Below are 11,445 nucleotides of genomic sequence, written 5' to 3' on the forward strand. Positions count from 1 at the left end.
AGTGCGTATTCTTATCAGAGACGAGAGCGTTTAGCTCTACGCTCGTGATAAGGCATTTCCGAAACTCACTCTGATCACCGCCTTATTGATTGCATTTCAGCTATGCAGCATGTGTTGTATAAAAGAAGATTTGGAACAAAGCATTTTCTTCCACTTGTACTTGTAACATTTTTTTTTAATTCCACTCTCAAGACGCTCCGTTCTCTAAAGCCCTGGGATCCGTTGGAGAAGGGTGGGTCTTAGAGTGAGGTAGAAGACGATATATATATTTTTTTGGCGCGCCGAGAAAACGAAATCTCGCCTCCGTAGCATTTTTTTTTTTTTTGGCTGAACCGAGGTTTGACTCCAGACGGACTCAAACCCCGGTAAGGCTCAAAGAGCGCTATATGTTACAGGTTAGTTACAGTTTATATATTTTAAGCACACGAAATTTAAAATGACATTCGCTAAAGTTGTTCTAATCATATGTATAATTGAATTAAAATAATTTATTTAAAATTAAATAAAATGAATATGAGGCAACTGTTAGAATTTAATGTTTTATACAGAAAAAAAAATAAACCATTAACAAACCTACGTTGCTCTAATGTCAGTATATTGAAGTAGTTTGTTAGTTCTAAGTATGATATGTATGCGTGGTATAATCCAGTTATATATATATGTATATATATATATATATACACACACACACACACACACATATATATATATATATATATATATATATATATATATATGTGTGTGTGTGTGTGTGTGTGTGTGTATATATATATATATATATTAGTATTTTCAAAAATTTGCACTGTACTCTTTCAATCATTTGGGTATATTTTGCATTATGGGGAGTCCAAATAACAGAAGCGTATTCTAGTTGGGGTCTTATATACGAATAATATATAATTTCAAAATTGTCATGTGGCTACGGAAGTCTTTACTTATACGATTTATATAAGTAATAGTTTCATATGTATATTACATAATATGTGTTATTGTTAATTTGGTTTCCTTGAGGCACAAATGACTTAAACAATTCAAAGAAAAAAGTCAATCTATGCTTAGTTTCTAAAAAAAAAAAAATAACATGTTGTGGAAAACTCCGGAATGGCGTTAAATTTCATCCTTCTGGAATGTCAAGTTTGAAAAACTGGAATGTCAAACAAAGTCACAATCCTTTTGAAGTTTCACTAAACTTCGGATAACGTTGCAGCTATATTTTCATTGTTCACTTTGAATGATTATTCTAATGCCTCTATTAGCTAGCATAAACTTGGACAAAGCATTTTTAAAGCAAAATAACATAATTAAACTCTCTTTACATACTTATTTCTCACAGACAAGAAAAGCTCTAGTTTCGAGTGACATATCAACTGGGGCTCGTACTGGATTACTTTTACAAAATCTGTCATCCGTAAACCTTGATTAACAATAATGAGGGAATACTATAGACTACTAAAGAAGGTTATAGAGTAAAATCTCCAATATACTCCAAAAAATAAAAATTACACATACTCCCGTAATACAAAACTGTGATCCATGAAGATAAATTATTGCTGCATCTTATTGCATCGGATAGAAGTTAATGTAAATGAAGTGACTATTTACAATAACATGTTTATATGAAAATATATATACAGATATTTTTGCAACTTCTTTTAAAAGAAAAGTGACAATTACATTACCTTTACCGACATATAATCGAAACTAAAACAGAGTATTTCTTTCTAGATGTTAAAAATAAATACTAGATTTACATTTACCATATAAATATATATTTTTAAATGATGCTTTTTCATTGAATATATACTATTCAAACATGAACACTAGCAGTCAAACTTTATTTTACAGTTATGTGTATTGAATAATATTGATTACAATCCACTAGAGACTGTTCCCTCTTTAAAAATGTACTATTACCAGAAAATTTGTAAATTTTACTTGGTCAAGAACAAATTCTTTGGAAACAAAAGCAGTGCATTTTATCAGATGCTCAAAACGAATAATATATTTACATTTACAATGAAAGAATTTGCATTAAAAAATAAGTTCTTACTTAGTATTTAATATACAAACATGGACGTGTTATTTATACAGTGTTGATCACAACCTACTGCAGACTTCTAGTTATTAAATAATATACTACCAACAGACATCATATACAATTTGTTATATTTCATCAAGAACACATCTATTGTGTAAACATGTTTCACTACTTAGTATTATCCAACAGTACGAAAGATCTTGACAATATATTATAGGTGTGTAAAATCTCTACCGTTATGGTCGTCCACTATAACTCCAGTTCAATTTGATAATTAATTTCTGTCATCGAACCTTCAAATACCAACTAAATATTTAATTTAAACGAGACAATTTTATAACTAACTCTGAGGCAATCTTTGTTGGTCTTTCACTTAAAAGAATGATCGTGTACATCTTCGCGCTAAACGCATCTTCCTTAAGCCATCCAAACCTAACTCACAGCCGCAAAATTACTTGTGTTGGATGGACAAAAGATGTCTGGGCAAAAAGAGTCGTGTAACATGAATATAAATTTCTTAACTGTTTCCACAAAAATTTTTGATAGACGAGACCGTACTAGTAATTTGAATGGTCTGACACTAACGTTATCCTTTTAATTTATTACCAACTGTTCATTAAATTACGATGTTGTAACTTCAATGCAACCAACCTTTTTATATTAAATCATAGTTGTAAGCTACTAAAAAAAACATTTGCATCCGTTGAAAAATAACACTTTTTGTAGAACTTCATTGCCCTTGATGGGTATTAGTCAGTATTTAAACAGCAACGTGGGAACGGGTATGTTTGTTAGGTGGGAAAGTTGAATAAAGAACTGAGAAAGTATGAAATCCAGAGAGCCCTCCTTAGTGATTATGCTAGATAATGAAAAAAAAAATAGTTGAGTTGATTTTGAGCTTAACGTCTCTTTCAACAGCGAAGCTATATGAGACAGGACCTGCGAGTTAACGTGAAATCTAAACTATATGAGCTCCAGCCGGGAATCGGACCCGTGCTGATAATGGAAAAAGACATGGACACATTTTTACATTCTGAGAAGTGTGTGTGTAGGGTTATAATTTTTTCGCGATGGTAAATTCCCTGACTTTTTAGTTTCACAATTACAAATTCCCAGGTTTATATTAAGGATGGCCACAATTTTACGGAATCGGAAATTTTACTTTCCGGATTTTGGGAAAATCAGGAATTTATAAAATTCCGCATTTTTTCCGAATTCCGGACAGTAAAAATTCCGGAATTGGCCATCATTAGTTTATATATATAAAGAAAACAACTATAATTTTACCAACTTGAGTATCGTAATCTGCACATGTAGACACGGCGCCCAGAGAGAGTATCCAGCTTCAATCAGATGTGCACAATCTTCCGGTTTCTTTTTCATTAATAGGGGTAGCCTTTAATAAAAAGAAATGTAAAATCGCGCACATCTGATTTGTTGTCTAAGTGTGGAGAATGTGCCGAATAAGGGTGGGTTTTCTCTCTCCAAGCCGTATATATATGTTTTGTGTGTGTGTGACTAAGGGTAGGAAAATTTTGCAAACCAAACTACTTTCTTTTGTAATATATCACCTACCAAATATCTAGCTAGGTGAGGAAAAAATAAACTCAGCAGACCTGTAAAATAATCATATATTTAAAAAAGAACAAAAAAGAATTGCCTCACATTTCCAGTTTTTTTTTTTTTTAAGTTTCTTAAAATTCCCTGACTTTTCTAGGACCATGATGAATTCCTTGACATTCCAAGGATTTCCAGGTTTTGCAAGTCGCCTGAAACCCTAATGTGGCTTTAATCGAACACGTTGGTGTAATCATGTTTACGTCTTTCCACTCCGTTTACTGTAATATCCATTTACGCCTCTCTATAGTTCATACTTATTCACTTCTTTAAGCTTCACGAGCCCTACATAATATATCCGTTCCAATGTTGTTTTCTAAACAATACCTTTTGAAGCCCAATTTTCACAATTTTAGGTGTCAAAATCTGTCATGTTGTTGAATAACAAAATACATTGCAAACAGAAATCTATGAGGCACCATTACTCATCTCTTTAAAATAAGTTAGAGGCCCTGACATAAAATCTTTGATGTCGGTACCTTTCCACTGGTTTGTGAAACTTATAAGCGCAATGATGTTCTTTGCAACCCACTAGTTTTAAGCATTTACACAGAAGGAAAATATCAGAATACTCGTCCGACAAAATTTGATGTATACAGTAAAAAACTGGACCGTCTTCTTCAACTTCGAAGACACCATTTGTATCTGAAACATACACCCTTTATGTCTACACCAACTTATACTAAGAGACACTTTATGCAAAGAAGAAGGGAGGGCTGACGAATTAAAAAAAAACTGACCACTTCTCATTAGAAACACACTTGATGCATGTCCTAATTCGAAATCTGAATGTAATCCACGGTTTTGACGAAATAGATAACAGAGTTGTAACTGATGTTTTAGGCTAAGCGTTTTAAGAATATTTTTCGGGAGCAGGAAACTCGAGTTATCATTTTAGATTGATGATGTTTGGATTCATAGTACTCACACACCTTTCCCAAAGATTCCATGGATTTTTTTAACCAAAGAATGCATTCCGCAAGGTCTTCCTCATCGTTCTCTAAAATAAACAGAATTTCGAATGTTAGCAGTGCGAATTATGCACATGAATCAATAATATCCATTATATATATATAGACAATATCTGCTCAGTGAAGAAAACATTACATAATATAATCAGCAATTGGAGACCAAATTCCAATGGACAGCAGATTACTCGAAGTGTAAACTACGCTTCAAGAGCTTTCAATTGTACAACACAAGCTTATTCGGTCGTAAAGGTAAAAAGGAGACTAAAAGGTAAACGTGGTAAAAGGTGACTGATAGTTCAAAACATGAAACTCACATAAGTAAAACTAAAGCACTGAAGCCCTGTCTGCTTTACGTACATGATTTTTAGGTTTTGAACTTCGGTCATTTTTTACCATGTATACTTCTTAAGTTTCATTTTAAGATTAAACCGAAGAAGATTGTGTTGTATAATCGAAAGCTCTCGACTTGCAATTCAAACTTCGAGTAATCTGCTGTTCATTGGAATTCAATATCCAATATGGTTTGAAGAATTAATAGTAATGAATAAGCGTATCAAGCAACTAACCCTCCGTGGTCACACTGACTTTTTGTGACATGGAAGGCACATTGGGGTCCGATTTACCCCAGAAACTTTTGTGGGGTAAATCGGACCCCAGTGTGAATGTTTTAAATACCTTTTTTGCAAATTTTGTTGTTTTTACTATTCTGTGATGGGCGCAGTGTACCAGCCATAACAAGAGGCAGTGTTGCCAAATGCATTTACATGGATGAGAAAGGTTTCAAGAAACAACAGGAAAAAAGTCAGAACTAAAAGTAATTTCTCTGGGGTCTGTCAGACCCTAGTATGACTATGGAGGGCTAATTGTATAGCGTTGTGTTACTTTCCGTATTTTCAAGATCGTTTGGATTCTAGTTATTCCCGCTAGTTTTCAAAGTTCCCATAGGTAAATAATAGGATGGTTTTTCATTAGGCTGGCGCCAACAAAGTAAGGCCCATAAAACACCATTATGCCCCACGTGGTTCTAACTACTGTATTAACTGAATTATATTGTACTGTACTGTATTCTAACTACAGTATATTTTGTTTCCACCACCTTGCATTTGACAGATAACTGTACTTTAAAGTTTACTTGAACGAAGTGATACTCCGGAATGGAGAACTTATTCAAACCATCAGTCAAATTTTGATTTTCTTACGTATCCACTTAAATGTAAATGTTATAATTCCAAAATTTATCATACTACTCCGGATAACCCACGAAAATAAGAACTGGCTCTTGAAACCCTATAACTGCCTATACACTAACAGATGTTAAAACCTACGGATGGATGAAGACGTGACATCGTGAGGCAGTTTTTCCTTGATTCACAAGTTTCTGAAAATGGCAGATGACACGATGGGAGAAAAATATAAAAGGTTGATTAACCGGTTTGTAAGAATCTTTATTCCATTATAGAATTGAACGTTCTCCTGCTACACGTTCGATTCATATTTGTGGAATCTATTAGTAATTATACACAATGTAACTCTATTTACCTTCGGAAGTGATTGGACTGCTTGGAGTAGTATTCTTTTTTTCCTTAAACTCAAGAACTCCACTGTGGCTAAGATGTATCTTCTAATTACTGTATTAATCTCATAATTTGCCACCTTTCTGGGAACTCCCTTATATGGTACCTCATAGTTATGCTATTTGAGAGAAAATTAAAATTAGTTCTGACTCAGAAAAGAAAACCAAACAAAAATAAATAAACAAATAAATAAAATAAATAACGTTAAATTAAAGTGCATATAGTATGTTTACCTGTGTTCATTATATCTGCGCAGCAAGCAAAATGTTGTAAAATATACTCACCAAGGAAAAAAAAGAAAAAAATAAACTCGAACCTAAAAGCAAGATGAGAACTTTTGACTGAGCAAGACAATCTTCATATCATTCATAAACATAAAACGGACTAAAAGGTATACATGGTGAGAGAAACGTTTGAATATTAAAACCTAAGCAACCAGCTATGGTTAGTCTATGGTGTTCGGCTAATGTCCGCGTGTCCCAGATTAAATTCCCGGCTGAAAAATACCACTTTTAGCGTCAACTTAGGGTCGGGTGGCAAACTTGGGAGTCACCTAAATACAGACTTGATGACAACTTTGTATTAATTGGCACCATTTGTATAATGTTCTCGTGTATCGATACCACTTTATTTAACAGCACCAAACGAAGTAAGGTAATTAGTGGGATGATAAAGATGATCGCATGAGTTCTGACTCTCTAGTGAACGTGCACGAGCCTGGCTATACAAATTTGTTTTACGTTTTATGGTATCGATAACACTATTTTTAACAGAATCAAACTCAGTAAAAGTATGATACCAATTATGATTACACGAATTCAGACTCTCTAGTGAACGCGCACGAGCCTGGCCACACAAGATTGTCTTAATTGGAACTGTATCTTCTATTTTTACTTCATGATTATACCCCCTCCCCCAAGGGGTATAAGGTTTCCAAGTTAAGCCAAAGCCACTGGGTTCAAGTATCGAGTGCTACAAAATAACTGTGGTACTAGCAACCCTTGTAGATTTCTGGATGACCTTGGACGTTTTCAATTTTGTTGCTAAAATGAGCGAGGTGCATAGCCATACAGAATAATGTGTCTAACTTAAGTTAGAAGGATATTCGACTTGAATATAATTCACCAAATACAACGTTAAGTGGTAAATATATTCTTTTAATCTCAAACACGGCATTAAAGTGCGCGCCACATTTCAATTTCATCGCACATCGCCCCACAAACAATTACTGCAAGGTACAAGCTGACAGAAAAACACATTACCTCTTTATTCCTTGTTAGTTAAGTTAATCTGGCGTAGGGACTGGCAAAGATTCGTTTACAAAAAAAAAAAAAAAAAGCACCACATCACTGAACCGAAAAAATCGAAAAATGAGTGAATTGTCGAAAGGAAAGACTTGCTCACTTGTATTTCAGACTTACAACTATAGGTTTAGTGTAAAATAATTTTGTGTTACAACGGATAAATAAGTTAGGACATACAAAAGATGACTTTATTAGGTGTCATTTTCCATCGGCGGGGTAGGTTCACAATTGATGACACACCTGCTCTCATCGGACACACCCTTGCGCGGATCCATTAGCTTCGCCCTGCGTGACTCGGTTATATAGCATATATGGTTCGTAGTGTCTACGTAGCACATGCTGGTTTGTGTTTCTGGAAATGTAGCTTTTATGCCATACATCCAGAAGCTTATCGTAAAATAATTGAAAATTTAAATAATTACTTCGGCGGCTAAATAGAATTTTGTCTATCGCAAGTGAAATAGGTTTCACTCGAGTAGACGATTCTACCAAATAGAAAATGTATAGGCAAAATACGATGTGAAACATTTTTCGTAAAGAAATGGGTGTGAATATAAGTAACTACTGTCAGTGCACAACATATTCCAATGCATTTTGAGAGATAATGAAAGTATTGTAGTTGTGTGTGTGCTCTACCACTATCCTTGTTTATGCGTATACCACCCGTCACTAACGCGCCTGCTTCCTATGGTCACATACACTCGCTAACATTCGACAACTCTGCTGCGCTCCTGCTCTGACTCGGCTAGGTAGCTTTCGTGCTTTTTGGTGGCCACCCAGCACAAGTGTACCGGTATGCAATGTAGTTTTTATGCCATGCATCCACGCTATATTTATACTGAGTTCTCCTGAAGTCAATCTGTAAGTGGTAACGAAGCTCCTTCTTTAGTTCATGCTTTAGTAAACGTGTCAAATTGGTAGAACCAGTGCCGGATTTACGTAAAAGCTAAACAAGCTATAGCTTAGGGTCTCACTTTCTTAGGAGTCCCCAAAAAATTTCAAAGAAAAAAAAACTGGTTGGATTATAATTTCCAAATAATAAGACAAAGGAAATAAGATAAAACACACAGTCAACAACGGAATTTTGTATTGTTATGCACTAGGCTTTTATGAAACGAGTAACGTGGGCCTCACTTGTAATGTGGCCCTGTTTCTCAACCCTAATAATAGGGTCCCTGTTACACAGCTTTGCTTATAATGGGACCTAAGTTTTCCAGCACATCTTGCAATTGGGTACCTGTCTCCTACCTCCGCTTGTAATGTAACCCCTGTTTCAAAATCCAGCTTATAATAGGGCTCCTTTTCCCAGCTGTGCATATGGTCCTAATGGACCACCTGTTTCCTAGCCCCGTTTTTAATTAGGCCCTTGTTTCAGAGTCCTGCTTGTAATGGGGACCTTGTTTCCCAGCCATTACATTTAGCTACTTTAATAAGACTTCACAGTATAAATGTTATTGTACCTTGTACTGATAGAACTTTAGTACTGCCCTTTCTTGTACTCTTTCGAATACTAAAGAAATCGGGACTGGTAACAGTGGATTTATAAAGAGTAAAACATGAAACGACTAGCTGGCAAAATAATAATAAAATATCAAGAAATTACAGCCCTAAGCGGCGATAATTTTTATATCGTGAAATTATAGATATTTAGTTGTACATATTAGAAATAGTGTCAAGAAGTATTTTCATAATATTCCGAGTTAGTATCCTTGCCACTCATTTTCATAGTGATCTATATTGTGTCAATAATGGGTCACTAAAGAAGAGGAGCATGAATCATTCGTTTTGGCATCTGAGTCATTCATTTTTTTTAAATATTGACAGCGCACTATATTTTGTTATGTATTGTTGTGTTCAGAACTACACAAGTGAATTTGTCGTGTGTGAGTTAGTATACAGCAGTCGGAATGTGTTAGGCTAATCGGCACTAATTTCATGGCAGCTACATATAATATTTATAGATTTTATAATCATTTTAGTCTAACAGTGACGTTTTTCAAAGATATTTTATTTTCAGCGAATTCAGGGGCGGATCCAGGACCGACTTCTGGGGGGGGCGGTGAGTTGTCATACTGCTACTTTTAAGGGCTCCAAACTTTGAGATGGATTTTATTTATATATATAAAATAAGAAAGTTTCATGTTCTGGGGGGCGATCTCCCCCTTGGATCCGCCCCTGAGCGAATTTGCGTCGTACTACACTTCGTGTAATCTCTGGGGGTTGCATTTAATTTTGGCCTGAGCTACTCTAGTCACTTGACCTGAAGAAACTCATAAGATTGGTTGGAAGAAGAGTTGAGATTGGGGCAATACTTACTAACCCCGAATGATATTCAGGCTGCATTTATCTACATTGGAAATTAAATTAAATTTTTGAGTTTTACGTCCCACGGTTATGCTAGGCTAAGGGAGAAGGTGATGGTGAGGAATGAATGAAATGGTGGAATGAAGAAATTGGGAGATCCCCGAGGAAACCCACCATAAAGTTCACTTGGCGCCATCACGGTTTGAACCAGGGACCCCATGTACCAGAGGTGAAAGTCTACTGTTCCAATGAACAGTGCAAATAAATACATTCGATACAGTGTGAATGAATTATGATGCATAAATACATTCGATTATACGTATATCACCCGTCACTAACGCGCCTGCTCCTTACGGACGCACACTCTCGCTACCATTCGACTCCTCTGTTGCGGACTCGACTAGATAGCTTCTGTGCTTGTTGGTGGCCACCTAGCTCAAATGTATGCAATGTAGTTTTTATGCCATCCATCCACACTGTATTTATACTGAGCCCTCCTGAAGTCAATCTGTGAGTGGTAATCAAGCTCCTTCTTTAGTGCATGCCTTAGTAAAAGAAATATAAAGCTCTAACTTGACCTAAAAATATAAGAAACGTGTCAAAATTTGGTAGAACCGTCTGCTCGAGTAATGTCGTGAGATATTTTCATATCGTCCAGTGTAAAGCTTTTATGATAAAATAAGGAAATTAGTGAAATAATTATATTTTCTCAACAATTATTTCGAGTGGTTTTGCCAAAAGAATACGTGCCTGGTCCTAAGATGGGATATACAGTTTAACAGCAGTAATGCGTTTTTGTTTTTGTTGTTGTTGTTGTTGTTTTTTTTCGTACAATTTATACTTGCTACCATGACCAAGATATTTACTAAGTCAACAGTTAGAGACAACATGACTATTCCTTTAATAACATTTACTTTAACAAAAGTTAAAAACTAAAAGCAAATTAAAACTTACCTCTAAATTTGTTTATGTGTTTTTGTAGTGTCGTACAAATTACTCTAGTATTTGTTTATAAGCAGACACACTGTACCGCCAGGCTGCGGTGAGAACCATCCTTACGGGTAAAGTTGCTTCAACTCGCAGTATTGTCAGAGCAGCACACACATACACATATTTCAATGAACAAAATATGAACAATACCCATCGTGCACGCAACTATAAAATGTTTAACTATAGTATATGATTATCACAACAAAGCCGTTATGATTTTTGGAACACAGCACCAGGTTGTTCCACACAATTTCTCAGTTGGAGCAGCAACTTTCTTTGACTATACCAAGGAACCGTTTAACTAAAATTTTATTGTACGCGTAACCCATTTTGTATTTTGAGTTTTACAACATAAAAAAGTAAAAAAAATAATATACATCCAAGCTCTAGTTATAATTAAATTATCTACGATTCTACTACGAAAAATGTTGACCATGGATCGGGGAGTCTTCGGTATTACCTTGCGGGCGGATAATGAACACTGCTTTTCTCTTCGCGTAGTTTGAACAACTGGAACTGGCTCTTCTATAGTGGCAATCGTATCGTACCCTATGTGTAGGATGTGTAGGATGCCGGAAGTCTCAAACACGTTTTGAGCATTACCGCCTGCAAACAAGTGCCAACTTCTCCCTCCTCCTGCCTGTTGT

General features: G+C 35.3%; 1 long non-coding RNA gene across 1 annotated transcript; it reads right to left on the minus strand.

Moving 5' to 3' along the window:
- Positions 1-1,063: 1,063 nt before the first annotated feature.
- Positions 1,064-10,891, minus strand: LOC145687795 (uncharacterized). Its single transcript, XR_014131769.1, has 3 exons — positions 10,763-10,891; positions 6,166-6,318; positions 1,064-4,655 (listed from the first exon to the last, which is right to left on the minus strand). It is a non-coding gene; the product is annotated as an uncharacterized LOC145687795 (long non-coding RNA).
- Between the last annotated feature and the right edge of the window lie 554 nt (positions 10,892-11,445).

Source organism: Thermobia domestica, chromosome 6, assembly GCF_964235325.1.
Source record: "Thermobia domestica chromosome 6, izTheDome1.hap1.1, whole genome shotgun sequence".
In the NCBI taxonomy this organism is placed as follows: domain Eukaryota; kingdom Metazoa; phylum Arthropoda; class Insecta; order Zygentoma; family Lepismatidae; genus Thermobia; species Thermobia domestica.